This window comes from Canis lupus, chromosome 25, assembly GCF_003254725.2.
Source record: "Canis lupus dingo isolate Sandy chromosome 25, ASM325472v2, whole genome shotgun sequence".
NCBI lineage: Eukaryota > Metazoa > Chordata > Mammalia > Carnivora > Canidae > Canis > Canis lupus.
The window spans coordinates 12,079,728-12,104,003 of record NC_064267.1 but is presented as its reverse complement, the minus strand read 5'-3'; the positions used below and the strand labels follow the sequence as shown (position 1 = coordinate 12,104,003).

Here is a 24,276-nt window from a genome sequence, read left to right as displayed (position 1 = left end):
CTCTCTCTCTCGAATAAATAAATATTTTAAAAAAAGAAAATTTTGAGAAATCTTAAAATTTTTTTGAATAATCGTCCCCAAAACAAGATAAAGACATCTTTGAATCAGAACCAGGAGATAAACTTGAAAAGCCATGGGTCTACTTGGCTTGGGGTCCAGAAACAGTACTGCCCCGTGATAGCACTAGGGGGCAGCATTTGCGCTGGTGTGTATGCAAATGTCTTCCTGGGGTACAGCTCCCTGGGCCAGAGGGCCTAGAGGGCTCCAGAGGAGGCGGGATCTGGAAGCAGAATTGTTAGTAAAATGAGCTATAAAACAGTGTGAAGAGGTTGATTTTATTTATTCGTGAGAGACACACAGAGAGAGGCAGAGACACAGGAAGAGGGAGAAGCAGGCCCCGTGCAGGGACCCTGATGTGAGAATCGATCCCGAGACTCCAGGATCACACCCTGAGCAGAAGGCAGGCACTCAACTGCTGAGCCACCTAGGCGTCCCTGTGAAGAAGAGGTTTAGAACACTACTCAGGACTGGGACTGGTATTGAGCTGCATGTCTGCTGGAGTCAACACTTGTCATGTGTGGCTGCTTGCTATTTTGACCAACCTCTCCCTACTGAATTCCCGCATATTGAGTCTTGCCTTTCCAAAGTAGAAGCCAGAAAATCTACATTCCAGGAATTCCTTGAAACCAGGCTCCAGGTGTAGGGCCTGGTCTCCACCAATCAGGCGAGTCCCCGTGAGGCCTGGACTCTGTAGTAAGCAAGATGCTGTGGACTGGATTGTGCGCCCCCAAAATTCATAGATCAATGATCGAAGCCCTCACCCCCAGTATGACTTGTCTGGAGATAGGGCCTCTGGGAGATAATTAAGGTCAAATAAGGTCATGAGGGTGGGACCCTGATCCAATAGGATAGGTATCCTTAACGGAAGAGGAAGAGACACCACGGCCTGGTGACTGGAGAAGAAGCCAAGTGAGGACACAGCGAGAAGGCAGTCATCCACAATCCAAGGGGAGAGATCGCAGGAGAATCCAGTGTTAACATCTCCATCATGGATGTCCAACCTCTGGAACTGTGAGAAATATCTTTCTGTTCTTTAAGCCTCCCAGTCTGTGGTGGTATTTTGTATGACCACCCAAGCTAAGAGGCAAGATGAGGCCATCCTGCATGCTGGCAGAAGCATCTGTTTCTTCGGGAGATGGCAGCGGTGAAGATTCTGATACCTAGCTCCGAATACATCAGGGAACAAATGGCAGGAGAGTTGTTGCTAGAATAGCACCTGTGATGTCACTGGGCTTTGTTCCTAATCGTGTGTTCCTAATCGGAGCTTGGAGTTCTAGCCTTACCAGAGACTTTTGAACTACCTTATATCCTTTAATAAATCCCTTTTCTCTTTATTTATTTATTTTTTCCTTTTCTCTTTAAACACCACTGTTATTTGCATCTTTGAGCCCCAGCCAATATAGTGATTTTCCATAGGGAACAGTATCAGAGAAAACCAAACTATAGTGACTTACCATGAAAAGGTTGTGCCAGGGATGCCTGGGTGGCTCAGTGGCTGAGTGTCTGTCTTCGGCTCAGGGCATGACCCCGGGGTCCTGGGATCGAGTTCTGCATCGGGCTCCCTGCGAGGAGCCTGCTTTCTCTCTCTGTCTCTGCCTTTCTGTCATGAATAAATAAATAAAATCCTTAAAAAAAAGTTTTTGTCATGCACCAGGTGGACTTGAGGTGGGGAGTCCAGTATGGGTACAGTGGCTTATGAAGGCCCCTGCTCTGTTGTCCTTGTGGGTGGTCTTTGTCCTCATAGCTGTAAGTGCCCTCTGCATCCTCTACATTGAGGGTCAGGAAATTTCTTGTGAAGGAGCCAGAGAGTGGCTAGCAGGCCACAGGTTTCTGTCACAGCTACCCCACTCTGCCAGCGTCACACAAAAGCAGCCACGGACACATGCAAACAAATGGGCATAGCTGTGTTCCACTAAAACTCGATTTACAAGAATAGATGCCAGGTGGAATTTGGCTGGCAGGCCGCAGTTTGCCTGAACCCTGTTCTACATCTACGTTCCAAGAGGAAGGAGGAAGAACAAGAGTCAGCACTCGGTGACGTCAACTAGACATCGGCTAGAGCTGTGTTAGGTGACTACCTCTTGCTGCAAAGGCAGTTGGAAGCCTGAGCATCTATTAGCATGTTCAGCCTTCAGAGCAGTGCTTCCCAAGCATCTCCTACTGTGTTATGCATGGAAAGTAACACTTGTGTAGTGTATAGGAATACTTGGTCAATGCTACTTATGGCCAGAGCACACAGACCAGGGTCCACAGGGGACCCAGGTCCCATCTGGCCACCTCAAAGGCTGGCAGGATCAATTTTTCAGTCACATGTGGAGCTCATTTGCAGATATTGGTTGGAATGCTCTGCTCTGGAGAGATCCAGAGTAATCCGGGCAAGGAGGAAGGTTGTAAAATTGAGCAGGTTCCCCGATGTGTGCGTGGGTTCAGGGGCTGTATCTTTAATAACCTTGCAAAATGGAACCCCTCAGCCATGGTGGGAAACTTGGCTTTCGTCAAATACCTATTTTAATTTTGATCATAAGTATTTTCATAAGCAGAACCATCTGTAAGTGTTTGGTAATATGGTGTGATGTGCTTCCTGTGGTGCCTACCAGGAGGCAGGAGGTGACACTTCAAGCTATAGTTGATTCTCTAGAAACAAGGACATCTTTGTGCACCCTGTGAGTGACAAGACTCCCTGGTACTGCTTTCAAACCACAGAGCTCCGTATTTTTGGATGAGTGTGGATACTTTAGAAATAATTCCAAGCCAAACCACAAAGCTCCTTATTTTTGGGTCAGTGTGGATCTTTTAAAAACAATTCTAGGGCAGCCCCGGTGGCGCAGCGGTTTAGCACCGCCTGCAGCCTGAGATGTGATCCTGGAGACACGCGTTGGGCCCCCTGCGTGGAGCCTGCTTCTCTCTCTGCCCATGCCTCACTCTCTCTCTCTCTCTCTCTCTCTCTGAATAAATAAATACAAATATTTAAAAAAAATTCCAGGGCACCTGGGTGGCTCAGTGGTTAAGCATCTGCCTTTGGCTCAGGTCGTGATCCCGGGGTCCTGGGATTGAGTCCCACATCGGGCTCCCTGCATAGAACCTGCTTCTCCCTCTGCCTATGTCTCTGCCTCTCTCTCAGTGTCTCTCATGAATAAATAAATAAAATCTTTAAAAAATAATAATAATTCCAAACCTTAAAAGTCTTCCCTTTGCCCAGGTCCACCTCCTTGGTAGGTCCTCTTCACTGTTTGGTACTCAAGTCCCTTGTTCTATTTCCACTTTGGGCTTCCTCCTTGTACTGAGACACAGCACAGTCTGGGAGCAGGTGCTTCCAGAGTCGCCTGTGCCATAGCTCAAAGTCTATTTCCTGATACACCCGTGAGGCATTCTGCATGCCTCGCCCGTGTTTGCATTTGGCTGCAAATATTAGAAGTCTTTGTCTGATTGTACTAAAGCCAGAAGGATTTATATTTTGTTTATTAACCAAGAAGCCAGGCAGTGAGCCGCATAAGGACTAGGATGACACCTTCACAATGTCATCAAAGATCATATTCTTTTCTGTCATCCTTGGTACATCGGGTGGGCTTTTTCTTTGTGGACACAAGCATGGACTTTGCATGACAATGTCCAAAGCATGAAGGAAGAGGATGGGGCTCCTCTTTTTTAGAGAAGCCCCACAGTATCTCTCCATATGCCTCCTTGCCAGCTTCAGGCCACATGCCTAACCTTAGAGTGGTAGGAGGCCAATCATAAGTCTAGCCCCGTGACTGGGCAAAATCGGGTTCTGTGAACAAGAAAAAGGACAAATGGCTCCTAGGGCAGTGACCAGCAGCACCTGTCCTTATCCCTTTGGTCCTGAAGACCAAGCATCCTGTACGCAGCAGGGGTCTTGTGTTTTGGGTCTTTCCTGTCTCCTCTTGTAGCCCACTAGAGTGATCTATTCGAAGGGAGACCAAATAGAGGTCTTTTAGAAAACTATGTGTGTTCTTGTGGAATACTACTCAGCCATAAAAGAGACAAATTCCTGACCTATGGAATGACATGGCTGGATGTCAGATGCTGTTGAGTCAAAGAAGCCAGACACAAAGACTCATACATCATGATTCCACTTATATGAAGATCTATGATTAGCAAAAATATATTAAGGTGAGAAAACTCGATCAGTGGTTACCACAAAGGGATAGGAGGGAGCTTTCAGTGAGAAGGGAGATGTTCTATCTTGTGATAAGGTGTGGATTACGAGGTGTCTCATTTGCCCAATTTGTCCCAAAATTGCCCTTCTGAGCTGTGTGCAGTCCACACAGGAGAGGGTGGACACATAGAGATGAAACCAGAACAGCAGAATGTTACTCTTTGTTGGAGCTGGTTGACAGGAACATGAGGTTCACTGTTTTCATTCTGTTTATTTTATATTTTGAGTTTTTAATTTTTTTTCTTATCTTGAAATCTCCTATCTCCTTCATTCCAGCTGGGTCTTTAGTTTGCATCTCCTCATTCTGAGGCTTTTCCCCAGAAAGGGCCTAGTTGGCTGCCCTTTGCAGCATTCTGGCATGAGAGGCAGGGCCTGGTGTTCTAACTGGAAGCACCCGGCTCGCTGGACAGAGGCCCAGGTGCAGACCGCCCCCATCACTCCATGAACTCTGTCATAGTAACGTATAATCTTTGGACTCCTTGAAAGTAGGGATGGACACTCTCCCTGTGTGCCTAGCACCTAGCACAGAGCCTAGAGTGGGTGCTCCCCCAATGTCTGGCAAATGAACAAATGAAAAAATTCACAGAACAGTTAAACCAACAGATTAAGCCAATCATTGTAATAGCCTGTAACCATTTCTTTTTTTTTTTTTTTTTAAGGTTTTATTTATTTATTTATTCTTGAGACACAGAGAGAGGCAGACTTAGGCAGAGGGAGAAGCAGGCTCCCTATGGGAGGCCTGATAATGGGACTCGGTCCCAGGACCCCAGGATCACGACTTGAGCCTAAGGCAGATGCTTAACCACTGAGCCACCCAAGTGCCCCTAGGCTGTAACCTTTCCAAAAAACAAATATATTGTAGACAGAACCCAGTTTATAAATGGACAGTATGCCAAAGATTCATTTGTCAACTGTTTGCTTTTCTTGATGAATTTCTCTTGAGTGAAGTTTCCAGATCTGCTACAGAAGATGATGGCTTCCTTCTAATCGAAGCATGTAATATTGTCTCCATGCACAAGTGAAAAAAATACATCCTGAGATCCAGCCTGGAAAGTTCGTCTTTAGTGGAAAGCTGCAAATGCGCGAATATGAAATAGTCTGTATTTACTGAGAGGCAGTGACCTAGCTAGCGAGCAAGAGAGTGAGCAGGCAGACAAAGAGCTTCCTGGAAGCTTCTCCTTCCCCAGCCTGCGAAGATGTTCTGCTGCGCGCTCCCTCCATGGCCTGCACTTCCCATCGCTAAGGGTGGCTTCAGAATTTTTATCCAGAAAGATGCTTGGAGGTCTCATCTAGAAGCAGTATTTGCTTTAACTTAGATTGCGGTATATTTGGAATTTCATGCAGTTGGGGTTGCAAAGGTCTCTCCCCCGCGCCCATGCCTTGGCGCTGTCACTACAGATAGGCAAGCAGTCATTATTGCTTTAACTAATACTTATCTTCCCCAGAAAAATGCCTGCCTGGTGGGAACAAGCATTGTGCCTGGTGTTTTTGTTTGTTTGTTTTGGGTTTTGTTTGTCATTAACCCTCCAGCAGCTGGCCAGGGCTCAGCTATTGCGGGATGTCAGATGAATGCGCTGAAGCCTGAGAACCAGGCCGCCGGTGTGGTTTGCACGTGAAGCCTACAGATGTTTCTAGATTCCCGGAAGAACATCCCTAACCTCTGCTGGCCAGGGCTGGGCCGGACTTCGAGCAGGGGGGCCACGGAGACGTCTCCCTCGAGGATGCCGAAGGAAAGCTCTCTTGGAGACGGTGGGACCCATTCCCTACTGGATGTCTACCCTGTGCTATGCGCTTGAGGTTTGATGTACACGATCTTGTTTTACTCTCATGAGTTACATAAATATCCCCGCTGCACCGATGGGGAGACAGAGGCTTGGAGCCGGTTCTGCATGGAAATAATACAGGCACGAATTCACTCAACGCACCTAATACCCACCCAATGCCTTGGGGTCAAAGGCAGCGTCCAGGGAACTGCGTCACTCCGGCCCAGTACAGCCGTGGATGCCCAAAGCCCATCCCGTATCTGCCAGCCTGTGTGACCTGAGGACGTCTGAGCACATCATCAGGCTTCCATACATGCCCACAGGCGAGACATGTACCTCAGGCACCCACCTGTGGACACCCATGTCTTCGTTTCCTGTGGCTGCAGTAACAAATCCCCTGCAAACCAAGTGGCTGACAACAACACAGATTTACTCAGTTACAATTCTAGGGGCCAGAATTTTGAAATCAGTGGAGAAATCCTGGAGGTGTTGGCAGGGCTGGTTCCTTCTGGAGGCTCTGGAGGAGAATCTGTTTCTTGCCTTTTCTGGGTCCTGGAGGCTGCCTGCCCTCCTTGCCTCTGCCCATCACACCAGCCTCTGTTTCTGTTGTACCATCCCCTCCCCAACCCCATGACTTTGACCTTCCTCCCTCCCACTTCCAGGATACTTGTTTGCGATTATATTTCAAATAGACCAGAATAAGCTCCCCATCTCAAGATCTCCAAGGAGGTCACAACTGCAAAGTCCCTTTTGCCGTGGAGGTGACCTTTGCATGTTCCTGGTTTTAGGCCATGAACATCTGGAGGACCATTATTCATCTCCACTAGGATCTCCTGCGAATAGGTCTAACGCTCGTAGGGCCAACATGGCAAGCAAACGGTTCACTCGAAAATGTGAACTTCAAAATATTACTTGTAAAAGCGTAGAAGGGAAAAATCATCCCGCTACCCTTTGAAAAAATCGACAACTATTCTTTCTTCTTTTCTCACTCCTGTCCTTGGCTAAATGCAGACATCCATCACGTCATTGCTGGCATACTTAATATAATTTCTGTTCTGCCCTTTTCACTTAACATGTATTTTAAAGTATGTGTAACTATAACCGAGAACTTATTTTAGCTTATTCTTCCATGCAAAAGAGGGTGTGGTAACAGACTTCTGTAAAATACCAGGGAACTGCTGAGATTAACAGGTGCTCCTGCGGGGGTGGGGGGGTGGGGGAGGGCTGCATCACACTTCTTCCCCCAACGTCAAGATCAGGGCCCCGGTCCCTGGTGCCCTGATGCCTCACCGCCAGAACAGTTTAAGATGTTTTCAATTGACCTTAGAAATAGGTCTCCCCTCCCCCAATTATTTTTTTTTAGTCATCGACAAGCCCCTTGCTTTCTACTGGATGGGAAGGACCCATGGGAGCCACATGGACGGTGGGGAAGAGGAAAAGAGAAAATGAATGCCTGAGAGGACGCATTGGACAGACACCGACTTGTGTATCATTCCAAATTTATTCCCTCGCTCACCCCCGCCCAGCAGCTGGGCTCTTAGAAGACGACAGTGTTGGCTAGACAGTCAGGCCTCTCTTATTCTGGAAGGATTTCTTGCTGAAATAGCAGCTGCGGATGCCTCCCACAGAGAAGGGAAAGGCAGCCAGCAGGAAAGTTTATTCAATTCCCTGGGTCCAAAGGTTATTCTGATGCTGCCGTCTTTTCTCTTTAAATCCTACAAAGGTAAGGCAGGAACAAATTTTACTGTAATAGGAAAAATAATTTAAAAACCCAACCCAACCCTTGGGCCCATGGATTCAGTAATTAGCTCAATGTGCTAATGAGAGTCTTCAGGGAGAACAGCATTAATTAATGGGTGAATTTCACTTTAATAAATGTATAGGCAATTTTCTAAATGCAGATGGCAGAGTGCGCTCTGATGGCTCTACCTAGAGCCACTCAATATGGTAAGTATCTGAGGAAAGTGGTTAATTTGTAAAATGCTTCATGATCCTGATTAGAAGAGAAATAATGCTTATGTTTGCTTTCCAATGTATTATTCATCTCTCCCAGGCTGAGAACCCATCTTTCCCCACCTCCATGGTGTCCTTTTAGTTGCTCCTATTGTCCTGAGTGAGAAGACAACTCCCTCCCACCCTCCCTTCCAGATGCCCCCTCCTGAAGGCTTTCTCTCTCAAAACCAGCCCACCATGTCTTTATCTTCCCTACCTCTAGTACCAGAAAGGGCCAGAATGTGGTCAAGCCAAGATCAACACACCGTCTCAGAGAAATCATCTTCCGGGAAATGTGACGTACCAAAGCCACCATTTCTTTAAGAAATAATTAGCTAATTAGTATCTGGTTAATGACATTGGCAAACACCAGCCCTGATAGGGAGCTAAGAAAAATGAGTTTCTCTTTTCCTGTAACTAACCCTCTGGGTTGGGTTCATCCTCCAACCTCAAGATCATGTGAACCTGGGTTACAATTCAAAAACAAATTTCCAGACTTTAGGAACCAGCTCTCTCCTCAAGATTTCTCAGGAACTTTTGTGTGCACTCCTACGGGGAAGTCAGAAGCACAATAAAATGTAACTGTTCTGGATCAATAAACTTGAAAAATTTTAAGTAGTCAAAATTCATCACAACCATTATCTTGACGGTAAAATCTCAGTTTAACAAATTCTCTATTAGCTAGAATCAAACTAATTGGAAAGTCCAGTTAAATGGAAACGACGTGGCCTGTGATTCCAAGTATTAAGAATCAAAATGAGATGCTGGGTGGTGCAGTCAGTTAAATGTCCAGCTCTTGGTTTCGGGTCAGGTCACGGTCTCAGTGGTAATGAAATCGAGCCCTGTGTCAGGGTCTGCCCTCAGCAGGGAGTGTGCTTGAAGATTCTCTCCCTTTGCCACTTCCCCAACTTGTACATGTATGCTTTGTCTCTCTCTGTCTCTAAAATAAATAAATATTTTTAAAAAATAGAATCAAAGTGGGAAACTGCTCCTGGATCACTGCTACTGCTTAGGAAAAAGAGATATATGACAATATCACTTATCTGCACAGGATCAAACTCCTCCCTCACTGGGCATTTTCCACTGGAGACTCTATCACTGTCATGGACCCCATAAAGCTTTGCTGATATTTGAGAGGTGACTCTAAGGGACAGCAGGAGCCTCAAAATAGAGCCCACCCACCTTTGGATGGCATCCCCGAGGGTGAGGTAAACCACCACACTCCAGAGACACTTAGGTTCATGAGTAGAATTGCTTCCCCCCTCAACGCATGATGAGTAGTAAACTAAGTTAATCGGACATTATGTTCTCATAAATAGATTCTGAATCCAGCATGAAAATCCAATACAACCACAGAATCTGTATGGCCCTGAAATCACAGGAGATTTTTAGGAACTGAGATAGAACTTGGGATTATTGAGTGTTCACAGCCCAGATGAGAAGAGCAAGTCCTGGAAGGGTACGGGTACATGCTCAGAGCCAGCTACATGGAGCAGAATGAAGCACGGACCCAGTTCCCACCCTACAGATGAAAGCATCGCCTCGAAAGAAGGGGCAGCCAGGATCTGCCTGCTTGCTCTTTTCTTGGCAACCCTTCAGTATGCACACTTTGACCCGGCCATTAATACACTGGCATCGTTGCTCTAGGCTTGGCTGGATTCTAGTCTTTGGAGTAAATAGGCTGCTAAATTTAGACAAGTGGAGCAGATTTAGCTAAGTCAAGAAACCATCATTGCCATGTCCAGATATACAGCAGCCCAACCGGATGTAATTGGTATCTGCAGGAGATGCCCACCTAATTCATGGGCCTAATTTATGGACCCTTGGAAGGAAGGAAAAGTCTCCTTTTAAAAAAATTTAAAGATGTATCTACTTATTTTAGTGGGGACAGTGGGAGAGGAAGAGAAAGTCTCTAGCAGACTTTCTGAGTGCTGAGCGCAGAGCCTGATACGGGGTTCAGTCTTACAACCCTGAAGTCATTACCTGAACCAAAATAAAAAGTTGGACATGTAACCAACTGAGCCATCCAGGCATCCTCAAAAGTCTGATTTTATAAGCAAACTGGGAAGAGAAATGCAGAAATGCATGTCTGACTCCCTTTCATGATATTGGCTATTGAGATGTGGACAATTTTTTAAAATGTGCTTAGAAAATTCTTGCTAAGAGTTAGAAGAAAGAGCGTGGGGCAGCCTGGGTGGCTCAGCGATTTAGCGGCTGCCTTCAGCCCAGGGCATGATCCTGGAGACCCGGGATCGAGTCCCACATCGGGCTCCCTGCATGGAGCCTGCTTCTCCCTCTGCCTGTGTCTCTGCCTCTCTCTCTCTCTCTCTCTCTCTCTGTCTCTCAAGAATAAATAAATAAAATCTTAAAACAAAAAGAAGAAGAAGAAGAAAGAGTGTGTGAAGGGCTAGAGACTTCCTCACTCCAGCTGGACCCTGTTCAGAGGTTCCAAGTGACACTAGGCATGTCCCTTTGTCTCTGCTATGAGAAAGCAAGGACCACTGACAGTTGGTCTCCATTGCTGAGGCTGTGTCATTGCTTAATGGTCTATTTTAAAAACCCCACTGGCCCACAGGAGCACTGAGAGGGAGACCATTTACTAATCCACTCTGAGGGCAGAGTTTGAAAATGCTAGAGGAGGGGTTCCCCAGGTGGGTCAGTCAGTTGGGTGTCTGGGTTTCAGCTGTGGTCATGACCTCAGGGTTATGGGGTCCAGCCCTGTGTCAAGCTCACACTCAGTGGAGAATCTGTTTGGGATTCTCCCTCTCCCTCTGCCCTTCCCCTCACTTACTCTAAGTAAATTAATTAATTAAATATTTTTAAAAAGAGGGACACTTGGGTGTCTCAGTGGCTGAGTGTCTACCTTCCGCTCAGGGCGTGATCATCAGGTCCGAGGATCGAGTCCTGCATCAGGCTTCTTGCAGGAGCCTGCTTCTCCCTTTGCCTGTGTCTCTGCCTCTCTCTCTCTCTCTCTCTCTCTCTCTGTTTCTCATGAATAAATAAATAAATAAAATCTTTTAAAAAATATTTTTAAAAAGAAAGGAAAGGGCTCCTGGGTGGCTCAGTCAGGTAAGTGTCTGCCTTTGGCTCAGGTCATGATCCCAGAGTCCTGGGATCAAGTCCCGCATCCGGCTCCCTGTTCAGTGGGGAGCCTGCCTCTCCCTCACTCACTCCCCCTGCTTGTGTTCTCTCCCCCTCTCTCTTTTTATATCTCTCTCTGTATCAAATAAATAAATAAAATCTTTAAAAAAAGATGAGACAAGAGGAATTGCAGAGACCTTATACATGACCCTAGTGATGTGCCCAGCTGTTGATTTCCATCTTTTCAGCAACTCATTCATTCCGGAAACCTTTAACTGACCACCTCTCCCCACCAGGCACTCATACACCAGGGCAGTTCCCTCCTTACAGAGCACATGGTCTAGCGACAGAGAGCAAGTAAAATAATAATCTCCACGGTAGATCAATTATACAACTAATGTCCCCTTTGACTTGTCTAGTCAATACCCCACCACTTTGTTATGGTGGCTCTTGGGTGCTAAAGAGATAGGTCAGTCTGACTGAGGCCAGGACCAGGAGTCTGGCTCGTCTGCAGGCTCCAGGGGGCAGAGAGACCAAGAGTGTGGCTTCCGATGTCTGACTGCCTGGGCTCCTGTCCTGTCCCTGCCACTTACCAGTTGTGTGACCTTAGGCCAGTAAGCCAAGCATGTCTGAACCTGTTGCCTCAGTTGTGAAGCTGGGTTTATTGTCTGCGGGGTAGGGCCACCGTAGGCCTCCAGTGGAAGGATGTGCAGACTGGTGTACAGTGCCCACGCATAGCACCTGGTTCATGCAAATGTTAGCTGTGGGTTGGCCAAGAGTTCTTGGCCAGAAACTCCGGTTATTGAGAGCAATTTCATTTATGTGATTAACAATAATATCCATGTAAGCAGCGTAGAGGGTCTGGGAGTCTATCGAAGAAATAGAAATAGGGCAGCAAAGTTCAAAAAGTGAGGCTGATCTCAGGCAGAAAGGTCATGCAGGTCACTAGAGCTGTGGCCGTTGTGACCCTCAGGCTCACCCTAAAGCTCCGTCTTACATTCCCTATGGAAGGGAGGTAGGGATAGTGGGAGGATAAAGGGTGTGTGGGGGATCCAGGGAGAACTTTTAAGAGTTCTGAAATAAGAAAGTTTTCCTAGATTTTCCATCTCACTCACCTCTATGCAGTACAAGCTCAATCGAGGTCACGTTCACTCCTGCTTGTGAGCCCAGCTATTCAGAGGGAGACAGGACCCATGCTGTTCTCTGCCTGGATTTTCACTGGAAGCATGAGAAATGAGAGGACACCTGTCCTGTGCATGTCTGCAGGAGAGTTTAAGTTCATAGTTTAGGTTTTAAAACTGCAATTTGAGCCCATTAGAGAGATTGGGCTGTACTGACATATACGGGAAACAGTGCATTAGCCTATTTCCTTCCTGTAAAGACCTGTAAAAGCCAGCGTGATTTTTGCAGAATGAGGTTGTTGCAGCCAGTAATCGGCTCTGACAGCACCAGAAGCCCTGAAATCAGCCAAACACGGGGTCACAGGGGGCTGAGCTGGGCCAGAGTGGCAGGGAGGCTCCGTGCTTGGTATGGAAGGTGAGCCAGCTTATCTTAATATTTGCAGAAATCGGATGGGGTCACAATCAGCCCAATGTCACAGATAAGGGGGCTGAGGCTGTTCAAGGTCAAAGGGGAAGGAAGTTGGGGAGCCAGGATGCTGCTAACTCCCGTGAGTAGCGAAGGAGCCTCAGAGAGGGAAAGCCGCCCAGGAGAGCACAGAGTGTCTCAGGCAGGACAGACGGACCCTGGCTGCAATCCTGCCTCTGTGTCCACTAGCCACACGGTCTTGGGCATGTTTCTTGACTTGTGTGCCCTCAGTTTTTCAAATGTAAGTCCGACTTCCTTCATAGGGCAGTGGGAAAGCACAATGCACAGCATGCTTAACCCAGTGCCCATGTTTTGGCCGGTTGAAGGGAAAAAGATCAAGTGGGGATCCCTGGGTGGCGCAGCGGTTTAGCGCCTGCCTTTGGCCCAGGGCGCGATCCTGGAGACCCTGGATCGAATCCCACGTTGGGCTCCCGGTGCATGGAGCCTGCTTCTCCCTCTGCCTATGTCTCTGCCTCTCTCTCTCTCTCTCTCTCTCTCTCTCTCTCTCTCTGTGTGACTATCATAAATAAATAAAAATTTAAAAAAAAAAGAAAAAGATCAAGTGTAGTGTCTTGGAGCCTTCTCCCTGCCCCAATGAGTTTGATGAGAAGCTTCAGGCTGCTGGCTCAGCCCAAGTCCAGGCAGCACCAATGCCCAGGGAGGCAGCACTCAAGGCAGAGGTTCCACTGCCACGACTCATTGCCAGGCCCTCCAGTGACTCAGCATGGCCCCAAGCACCCTCGCCTCTACAGCCAGGCAGCCGAGGGAGCAGAAGCTTCCAGCCTGTTCCCTAGATTTTTGCCTTTTGGGTCACACAGCTTCCTCACCTAGAGGTCATAAAGTAGCCCATCCTTTGGGGAAACTTTGAGAAAAAGCAATATGATGATTGAGAGTGCTTTGAGCTCTTGAGGGTTAAGTTTTGTCACCATGATGATCATCACTGGGTTAGTGGATGTAATTAATTCACCATATAGTTTCCCTAAGAACCATGTCTTTGAAAAGCAGTATTTGTAATTTTACAAATCGGATGGCTCCATCCTGCTCAGCAGCCAGCCAGGTGACTGGAAGTAAGCCCAGGAGGGTCCTGGATTGGCATCCTGGGCCTCCCAAGGGCAGAATTGGGACAGGGTACCTCCTTGAGGGTCCTTCACTCCTGAGTCAGCAAATGCCACAGCAACACAGACCTCAGAATGGAAGAAGGATCCTGCAAAAAGTAGCCCTTCCTAAGCTGTCAATGCCAGATGGCACAGCATTCAGAGGCAGCCCACTTGTCTCCTCCTCCCAGGTCCATGGCTTGCCTACATTTCCCCTCATGTCACTGCAGCCGGAAAACCCTCCTCGATGCTCTTTGAAACAGCTGACCTCTGTTCTAGGTTCTGTAAAAGATAAGGAAATTAGACCTTCTCTCTGCCTCTCATAGCACTGATTATGGCTGTGGATGCAGAGGGGGAAGAAAAGACCATTTGACGTGGGAGACAGGGGACCAGGGGCAAGGAGAGAAGGGAGGGGAACTATGGTGACTGCAATGTAGATCTTGTCTTTCTCTTAGGGTCTCCGTGGCCCCCTAAGGCAAGAGTCACTCCTTTTCTTAAAGGATTCCTGATTTCGCAGCCCCAATGCTGAGTAAGTCTACCAATGACTAAGGTTTGCAATTAGTGAATGTAATAGGCCAAGGGTTGCTCACAGGGAGCGGGAACCAGGACCACACACACACACACACACACACACACACGCACACACACACGTGCCCACACAGCCCCTGCGGATATCCGCAGTGATGTGGAGGAGCAAAGCGGTCCTATATGAAGGATATGGGTGAGAGAATTGAAGTACTGGGGATGGGCCCTCACCTCTGCATCTCAGCTGGCCATTGGAAGAGCTCATGTCTGAGTTCCCTTCTGGCTGATTCTGTATTTTACCCACCTTGGCAGACATCACGTTATGAGGCTGATACAAATCAAAGCTCTTGTGTAAAGAGGTCTCTGAGATGCCTCTATCATTGCTTTCCACACTGCACCTGTTCCCTGCGGGCCCTCCTTTTTGACTCTCCTTAGTAGTTCTATTGTTTCCTGAACTCCTTATGTGCTCCAGGTTCTCTGGAGATCCAACATATGTTCATGTGTCTCCTATCTCCTGAGAACCTGCAGGCTTCTAGAAGCAGTACTGAATATTAGCACCCTCGTCTCCGCTGGAAGAGGGGAAGGACAGCTGGGACTGGCCAACGGGCCATTTTGGAGTGGTATCCACAGAACAGTCTGCTCGCACTCCCCTAACAGGGAGCAACACGGCCCTGGGAGCCCCGAGCGTTACTCCGAGAAGGCTCATAAATCCCCCCACCTCTTTATTAACCAAGCATCCACAGCGTCCGGCCAGGCTGTGGACAGATGCAGAGTCTACCCCACAACGAGGAGCTCACGAGAGCAGGATTATGTGATTATTTCTTCCTGATAAGTCACTCACTGCATTGTCAGGAATAATGCTCTCCCACTGGTGTCAGACATCCACTGTGGACAGTCTCAGAGTATTTGGCCCTAAACCATTAACCGTGGGGGCCACCAGTGGTACAACCCTAGCAGGGAACTTCCGTGGTATGGCTTTGAACAACTCAGAAATCATGGACCCAAGCCCTGGAAGAACTCCCAGGGTCAGGCCGACAAGGTAGTCCGAACACCTCCGGGTGGTCCGAAGACACAGCCCTGGAAGTCTGCCTGGCAAGGCATCCACTTGGGAGGGACCGGGGCCCATGCCAGTGCTGTCCAGTCGGTGACTGTCCAGCTCGTCCGAGGGTGTCCTCTGCAGAGCTTTTCACCTGTGTGCCTGTGTGGCTTATTATCTTGTTTGGAGCGCCTTTAAATTAAGACAATCCATGCCAGCATGGTACTGTCATTGTTGCCTCTGGTCTGTTTACTCCTAGCTCTCTTCAGGGAGGAAAAGGCTGGAAACTGCACCCTAATGGCCCAATTAGTCCTAATGCTGCATAGTGTTGACTGTTTAGTTAACACCATATTGTGTACAGAACTAATTGTGGTGAAAGCAAATGAATGGTCAGGAAACAAACAGGCTACTAGAAAATAATTACTTGGAGTGTTTCTGTTTAGTACCTGCGCAGCGGATTTCATTATAGTCAACAGCCTCTAAGCTGCTCGAAATAGTGGTATTTGTCATTTTCATAGAAACTTGATAATGACATTAATTTATCTTAATGGCCTGTTCTATTGTTATAAATAGTAAAATTAGCTTAAATTGTCTTGCTTTTGCTGGTTTTGGATGGCTGCAGAGGGCCCCGCAGCAGCCGACGAGTAGATAATTTGGTGTGCTTGACAGATTTCCAATAATTTGTTATGTGGAGCATGAGTAATGCTAGTACCATTAATGTTCATTTTCCTCTAAATTCATTACTGCCCTTTTCCCTTTTATCTTTTTTAATGTCTGGGCCATTTTTCTATATTTCAAGTGGAGCCACAGAGCCTATTCATATTCAGCCAGCTATTAACATTCTGCACATAGCGAACATCCTGTAGAAAACAACTCTTTATGAAATGATGAGCCTGGTCGCTATTTATGACAGAAAAACAGACAAAATGGGAGGCTTACTGGTATCAGGGCCTGGGTATAATTAAGTCAAATGTAATTTTAAAGAAATTTAAATGTTTTCATTTTATGGCAAAGGTAAAACATACTCCAGGGAGACTCTAAGAAGGTGTAAATGCATTAATCACACTCCCAACCTCCCCTTCGTGTCACTCATATTTCAACCTCACGTGGCATTTTATCAAAGGTTTGTGTGCCACATTCCCTATCAATTCGATTCTAATTAATCCCTAAGAATTGTCACGATTAATTTCATCTGTGCGAGTGGGTATATCGCCGTAACACCTGGAACCGACATAAAGGCTACTTTTCATCAGAATAACTGCTAGACTTTAGTTTATTTACTTTCAGGTCCCGATCTTTGTCCGTATGACCCCAGGGATTGGGAAAGCCACCAAGTCAGCCGCTTCTGCCTCTCCGCCTTTCCTAAGTACAGCTCCCCTTCTTTCATGTGATAGGAAGCCTACCAAGTAGCGAAGAGACTGATTAGAGCCTTTTATAATTTTAACAATGTACACGCTTTGGTTTACAAGCATGAAAGAGTGTGCAATGTTTACCCTGGATGAGGGAAAGAACACAGAAACTCAAAGCCGCTTGCTTTTGATAATCTTGGGCAGAACCCTGGTGAACGCTCAGCGCTCAGAGACCTGCGTTCTGTGCCAGCACCACCAGCCCAGGTTAGAAGGCCCATGTGGTGCGTGGTGACAACGTAAGTAAGTATGGAGAAAAATAGGCTTTTTTGGTAAAAGTTGGTCTTCAAATTCCAGTTAGTTAACATATATGCTGGAATATTCCTTTTGGGTGTTCAATATGGTGATGCAACGCTTCCTTACATCACCCAGTGCTCATCAGGACAAGTGCCCTCCCTAATCCCCATCACTTATTTCCCCCAGCCTCCCCGCCCACCTCCCCTCTGGTCACCATCTGTTTGTTCTCTATAGGTAAAGAGTCAGTCTCTTGGTTTGCCGCTCTCCCTCTTTTATCTCCCCTCCCCCTTTGTTTTGTTTCTTAGATTCCACATGCAAAAGAGTCTTTTACATTAAAAACTGGATCTTTTTTTAAAAAAATGAACTTAACCATAAAGAAAAATGGACTTTCTTATGATGTTTCGTTCTCAAGGTAAGGGAGGTGCTCCTTTCTGTAGCTGTGCAAGACTTACCCCAGTGCTGATGGTTGTGCTGGGAGTGCCAAGGAAAGAAGATGCACTGCATTTGGTGTGTGTGTGACACCCTGAACACTTCTGTCAAACCCAAAGTCCTCAAATGGTGACTTTCACACTGAAATAGCAAATCAACATTTAAAGAACTTTTCCTGCTCATGAAACAAAAGTATTTCTTTTTTTCCACTGATACAAACAGATTTTAAAAGCAGCCTGTTCAATAAAATCACCCAAATGTACTCCTGAGTGTATGCCCAGGCCCTTCAAACCTTGGGGAGGGATGAAGGATAATGTACTAATAATGTGATGTAGCAGAGGGGCAATTCATAAAATATTTATCCTAAAGCAGAAAATGTGTCTGTCTGCCTTGTTCATTTATAAAATAATAGTTTAGGGGAATTAGGTACCAGCTAAATCCCTTAGTCAATGTGGTTGGTTTCACCCAGAGTCCATTAGACTAGGTTATGTATCTGCTAAGGAAGACGCAGCCTGTCAGTGGTGCATAATGGATCATGAAAGATAAATGGAATTAGGCAATTGAATAATTAGAGTAGTGCCCACCGGAGAGGCTCTAAGTAAAGGGCTGCAAGGATTTCCATTAGAAACCTCCATTTCAATGGTTAGAAATCCATCTGGGAAAATTTGGCTGGTGCTGAAAGTTAGTGCATGGTGGGGAGCTAAGGGGAAAGAATCTACCCAGGGGCATCCTGGTACCCAAAAGCTAGTGTTGGGTGATTTACAAGGGACTTGAGCCCTGCTCCCTCCCCCAACTAAGTCTCCCAAGCACTAGATTTGATGGAATCAAACATTTCCCTGGACTGGTGGAGGTCTGACCTGCTCCTCTGTCCTCAAGCCTGGAACACTCAGCAATCCATTAGGAAAAGGCTGTCTATGAATGGTGCATCCTCAGATTGTGCAGTATACAACCTACCCAACTGCTCAAGCCACCTTTCAAGGGCCACATCTCCAACACAGCACAGTACCTGACAATTAGTGGCTGCCTAAAAATACCTGATTAGTGAGCAAACAAATTGCTATGACCTTTATTGAATCCAATGAGCAACAAGAGAAGATAAATTGCAAACAAAGGTGGCCCCCAGCTTGACAGATGAGGTTAGAAGAATAGGTACGGCTTTCTGGAGATGCATTATGAGGAGACGATAAAGTTTCTGGGCCACCGTTAACAAAAGCAGGATGCATTTCTCCACTCAGCAAGTGTTTATTGAACAGCTACCATGTGCCAGGCTGTGCTAAGTGATAGGAATGCGAGGATGGAACACTGACTCCTACCCCGAGGATCTTTGTGTGTATTGTGGGGACATCATGCTGGACGAGAAGATTGTTCCCAGTGTGGGGAGCACGCTGAAGGAGGACCCAAGGAGTCTAAGCACATCTGTATGCAATAAAACCTGCACAAACATTCGAGTGCCTGTTTTAGCTCAACAGGATCTAGCTGTGTCCTGAACACTATGGCTGGAAGGAAAAAAGGTTTTTGTTAAAGGTGTCACTACATATAGAGGGAAATCTTAGTCACCTGGCCCCTAGCTCGGCGTCTTATTAGCCAGGTAATCTTGGGCAAGACTAAACATCTAGAAGCCCGTGTTATCAGCAATAATGGTGTTAATAACAGCCAACTCCCAGGGCCCTGGGCATGACGTATATTGTGAGGCAATATGCTGAGTGTGCTGTGAACTACAAGTGTGCCCAGCTCAGTTAGGGTCATCACCCCTGCCTGGAAAGTCAGAAAAGTCCTACAGCTTTCATTCATGAAACACATATGCATCTTGTCATACACCGCACACATTTGAATTTTGTCATGTTGGCCCTGTTTTATTTCTTTTTAATTTTTATATTTTTTAAAGGTAAGATTTCTCTCTTTTTAAAAGATTTTATTTATTCATGAGAGATACAGAGAGAGGCAGAGACATCAGGCAGGGAGCCTGATGTTGGACTTGATCCCGGTACCCTGGCATCACTACCTGAGCCGAAGGTAGATGCTCAACCGCTGAGCCACCCAGGCATCCGTTGGCCCTGTTTTATAGGGAAGGAAAGTGTGACTTCAGAGGGTTGAGGAATTTGCTCTAATTCAATGGCTGGTGACTGAAGACACAGGCAGGACTCAAACTCAGGTCTGCCTGCCCAGAACACAGGCTTGGCTCAGCCAGGCCAACGGGAAAGTTCTGGCCGCCTGCATCCAGACAGGCTCTCCCCTGCAAATCCCTGCCTTTTGAAGTATCCCGAGGGACGCAGCTGGGAGGGTGTGCGACAAGGCATGGCTTCAGAGAGCAAGCCCTGCCCGCTGGCAGCTCTCGGGGAGGAATGCACGGCCTCTCTGCTGTCCCCCTATTGGCTTTACAGATACCTTTGCCCGAGTCTCCCATGAATGACTCTGGACGCCGCGGGTCCTGTTCCACGGAGACAGGCTCACGGTCCAAGCTGCCTCCCTCCTCCATCCTCCTGCCCCCCCACCTCACCCCGTGGGCTCCCGCCCGCCCGCGGGTCCCTGCTCCCGCAGGCTCCTGCATGGCAGCTGGAACGTGCCGCAGGTCCGGCCAGTCCTAAAAATGTCCTACCTGAAGGACAGTCCGTCAGCCGTCCTATTCCGTGGGTCCCTCAGCTACTGCCTTAAAGGCTTGATCTCCGCAGACTGCTACTTTCCCGAGAGAATCCGGTGTCGTTGCGCCCACACCCCTTCCCTTTCTGTCCCCTTCCACCCATGTACGCCCAGTACTCGCAGGATCCCGTCTTGCTGGGTGGCTGATGACCCGCCCTCCAGATCCCGGGCCCTCAACCCCCCTGCGCCCCTGGTTCTCCATCGGCAGTCATCCCTCTTCCTCCTCCTCCAGCCCCTGAACACATGGTCTCCTCAGGACTTTGTCCTGTGGCCTCAGTGCCCCGAGCTCCCCACCCGCAACCTTGTCCTCTTCAAGTGCCACCTGCCTGCTGACGACTTCCAGGTCTGTGACCAGACCCCGTTGCCCTGAGGCTCTCCTTTCCAGCCCTTTCTTGCCTCCTCCTCTCTTTCCTCTCCCAACATTTATTCAGCACCTGCCATGTGTCTGGTCCTGCTCTTGGCTCTGGCTACAAAGGACTGAAGGAGGGTCCCCTCTAGTTCCAGGCCTGCGTGTTCCTTCTGTGTGCCGCCACCTGGTCCAGGACACATGGGATGAACGTCTGGAGGCCTCCTCACCTTCCACCTGTCTCGCAGGCTCCACGTCAAATCCACCGCCGAGGCCTTCAGCCTTACTTGGGAAATGTGCATCCCTCCCTCTGCCACTGCGCCCTTGCATCCTTCCCGAATTCCCCAAACCGGGATGGCTGCAAAGTCTACCGAATGGTCTGTGTCCTCCAGCTTCAGCTTTTGTTCTGTTTTCTAAAATGCCAAATACATGATTTGCTCTGTCAAACCTATGTTTGTGTGCCTGCTGTGTGCCAATTATTGTGCTGGAGACACAGTGGTAGAGGAGCAGGTGGAGGGCCTGCCCTCGGGGAGCTTACTGTCTGCAGGGGCGGGGGGCGGGGGGACAGACGTAGTTAATGGCCGTGGATTTCACAAGGTAGAAGTGCTTTGCTCCAGTCTCCTCTGGGAGCTCTCGATGGTTCTGATCAGTTCAAGCCCAAACTGCTTACATGATGGTCCAGGCCCTTCATGATCTAGTCTCACCTACGTTACATGGGATCACCTGCCACCATCCATCACTGTGTCCTTGGGACACACTCAACATGTCACCGTTCCTTGAAGACACCAGGCTCTTTCAAGTTTTTAAACTTACGTGTGCCCTTTTCTGCCAAGAAATTCTCTATCCATTTTTTTTCAATGTAGTGAAATACACATAATGTATAGTTTACCATCTTGGAGACTTCTAAATGCACAGTTCAAGAGTGCGAAGTACATTCCCGGGGGCGCCTGGGTGGCTCAGGCAGTTAAGGGTCTGCCTTCCGCTCAGGTCATGATCTCCAGGTCCTGGGATCAAGCCCAGCATCAGGCTTCCTGCTCAGCTGGAGTCTGCATCCCTTTCTCTCTCTCTGCTCCTCCTCACTGCTCATTCTCTCTCTCAAATAAGTAAAATCTTTTTTTTTTAAAGCGTTAAGTATATTCCTGTTGTTGTGTAGCCAATCTCCAGAACTCTTCATCCTGCGAACCTGAAATTTCATGTCTGTTAAAAACAACTCCTCCTCTCCCCCCACAGCCCCTGGTAACCACTCTTCTGCCTTCTGTCTCTGCACCGGTGACTACTCGAGGCACCTCAGATAGGTGCAAATCATACAATAGTTGTCATTTCACCAAGTGTGATGTCCTCAAGGCTTATTCACGTTGTAGCTTGTGTCGGAATTTCCTTCCTTTTTATGATCGAATAATTTTGCATTGCATGGATGTACTGCCATTGGTTGGGCTGTTCATCTGTGAACACTTGAGTTGCTTCCACCTCGGTTGTGGTGAATCATGTTGCTATGAATGTGGCTGTACAAATACCTCTTCAAGACCCTGCTTTCAATTCTTTTGGTTATATACCCAAAAGGAGAAATGCTGGATTGTATTGTATTTCTATTTTCAATTTTTTGAGGAACCTCCCCATGGCTTTCCATAGGGCTGCACCATTTTATGTTCCCACCAAGAGTACACAAGGATTCCGGTCTTTTCACATCCTCACCAATACTTTTTATTTTCTAGTGTTTATTTGTTTGCTTTTACAGCAGCCATCCTAATGGGTATAAGGTTATATCCCACTGTGGTTCTAGTCATCTTTTTTTTTTTTTTTTTTTTTAGATTTTATTTACTTATTTGTTGGAGAGAGAATGCATGAGGGGAGGAGGAGATGAGAAGGGAGAAGAAGAGGGAAAGAATCCCAAGCAGACGACACTGAGTATGGAGCTCAATGCGGGGCTCAATGCCATGACCCTGAGATCACAACCTGACCCGAAACCAAGAGTCTGGTGCTCAACCCAACTGAGCCACTCATGCACCCAGTGGTTTTACTTGTCTATTAAGACTTAGCATAAACCTCTTCTCTCCTGCCAAAATTCCCCCAATTTCCCCAAACCAGCTTAGCATCCTATGCATACTATGTGCACCATGACACCTGTTCCCAACTCAATCATGCCTTATGAGGTTCTATATTTATTTGCTTGTCTGTGTCCCCTGCAGGATTCAAGCTCCTAGATGGTGGTCCTATTCAGTCAGTGAGGTGTCTTCAGCAGCCAGTACACAAGAGGTACATTGCAAACGTTTGTTGAATGAATTAAAAAAATTCCCTCACATTCAGCTTAACATTTTTGTTGGTTTACTGGCTTTACTTTTTATAGAGCTGTAACTTACATAAATGGCACAGGTCTTAAGTGTGCCATTCAGTGAACTGTGAGGTAAACTTGTGTAACCATAACCCAGATCAAGACAGAACATTTCCAGTACCCTAAAAAGTTCCTTTGGGTGTCCTACCAAATACCCACTCCTTGGGACACCTGGGTGGCTCAGCGGTTGAACGTCTGCCTTTGGCTTAGGGCGTGATCCCGGAGTCCCCGGATGGAGTCCCACATCGGGCTCCCTTCAGGGAGCCTGCTTCTCCCTCTGTCTATGTCTCTGCCTCTCTTTCTCTCTGTGTGTCTCTCATGAATAAATAAATAAAATCTTTAAAACAACAACAAAAAAACACTCCCCAGAGTAACTCCTTAGATTTATTTTTATTTTTTTTAATCTCTGATTTTTCTGAATATCTGTCAGCTTTTTCATTTTTTTTTTAAGATTTTATTTATTTATTCATGAGAGACACACAGAGAGAGGCAGAGACATAAGCAGAGAGAGAAGCAGGCTCCATGCAGGGAGCCCAACGCGGAACTCGATCCCGGGTCTCCAGGATCACACCCTGGGCTGAAGGCGGTGCTAAACCGCGGAGCCACCCGGGCTGCCCCTTAGATTTATTTTTAGACTCTGAATTGCTTTGCCTCTTCTTGCATGTCATATAAAGGCAATCACCCTGTACTTGCTCTTCAGAGTCTTACTTCTTGTACTCAACTAAATATCTAGAGCGTCATCCATGCTGCTGCATGTTAGTGATTCCTTCCTTTTTCTCCCTGAGTACTATCCTATCCAATGAATATATCATGGTTCACTGAGCACTCCTCTGTTGATGGACATTTGGATCATTTCTAGTTTTTGACTATTGTAACTAAAGCTATTGAAAATATTCTTGGCCACTGCAAATAAAGATGCTGTGTCTTGGACACATCTTAGGAGGGATCTATGCGCTCATTCTGTGCTGGATCATATTCCACATGCCTGAGTAGATTTACACTCTCCCTGAACAATGTGTGGGGGTTCCAGTTATTCCCTACCCTCATCTACACTTGGTACTGTCAGTCATCTGATTTCAGTTATCCTGGTGATGGAGCATAGCTTTTTCATGATCTCTTATCCAATTTCAAATTTTTTCTTTGTAGCAAAATTTTATTTCTATATTGATATTTAAAAATTCATTCGTCACATTTCTTTTTTTTTATTGACAACGTATTTACTTCCTTCTGCTTTTGAGGTAGATATTTAAATATTTTTTAAAGTTTTCTTTTTTTTTTTTTTAAGCTGGGCTTTTAAAGCATAAGTATTTGAGCAATTAGGTGAAAGCTCTGGCTTTGTAATCTGAGAGGAGCAACAGCAGGGGATAGGGAGGGCTGACCTGAGACTGTGTGTTTGACCTGGTTCTGCCATTTAAGCTGCTCCGTGGCTTTGGGCCAGGTGTATAGAGGCTCTTTGTTAACTCAGTTTCTTCATCCATGCAATTGGGACAATAATAGAACCTGCTTCATGACGTTGTTAAGTTCTCCCACTTAGAATAACCCCTAGCACAGAGTTAATACTCATTACATATTAGATACTA

At 46.9% G+C, this 24,276-nt stretch overlaps 1 long non-coding RNA gene across 1 annotated transcript; it reads right to left on the bottom strand.

The window, feature by feature from the left end:
• Positions 1-321: 321 nt before the first annotated feature.
• On the bottom strand, positions 322-3,389 carry LOC125753602 (uncharacterized). The gene is made up of 2 exons (XR_007405781.1): positions 3,236-3,389; positions 322-1,660 (listed from the first exon to the last, which is right to left on the bottom strand). It is a non-coding gene; the product is annotated as an uncharacterized LOC125753602 (long non-coding RNA).
• Between the last annotated feature and the right edge of the window lie 20,887 nt (positions 3,390-24,276).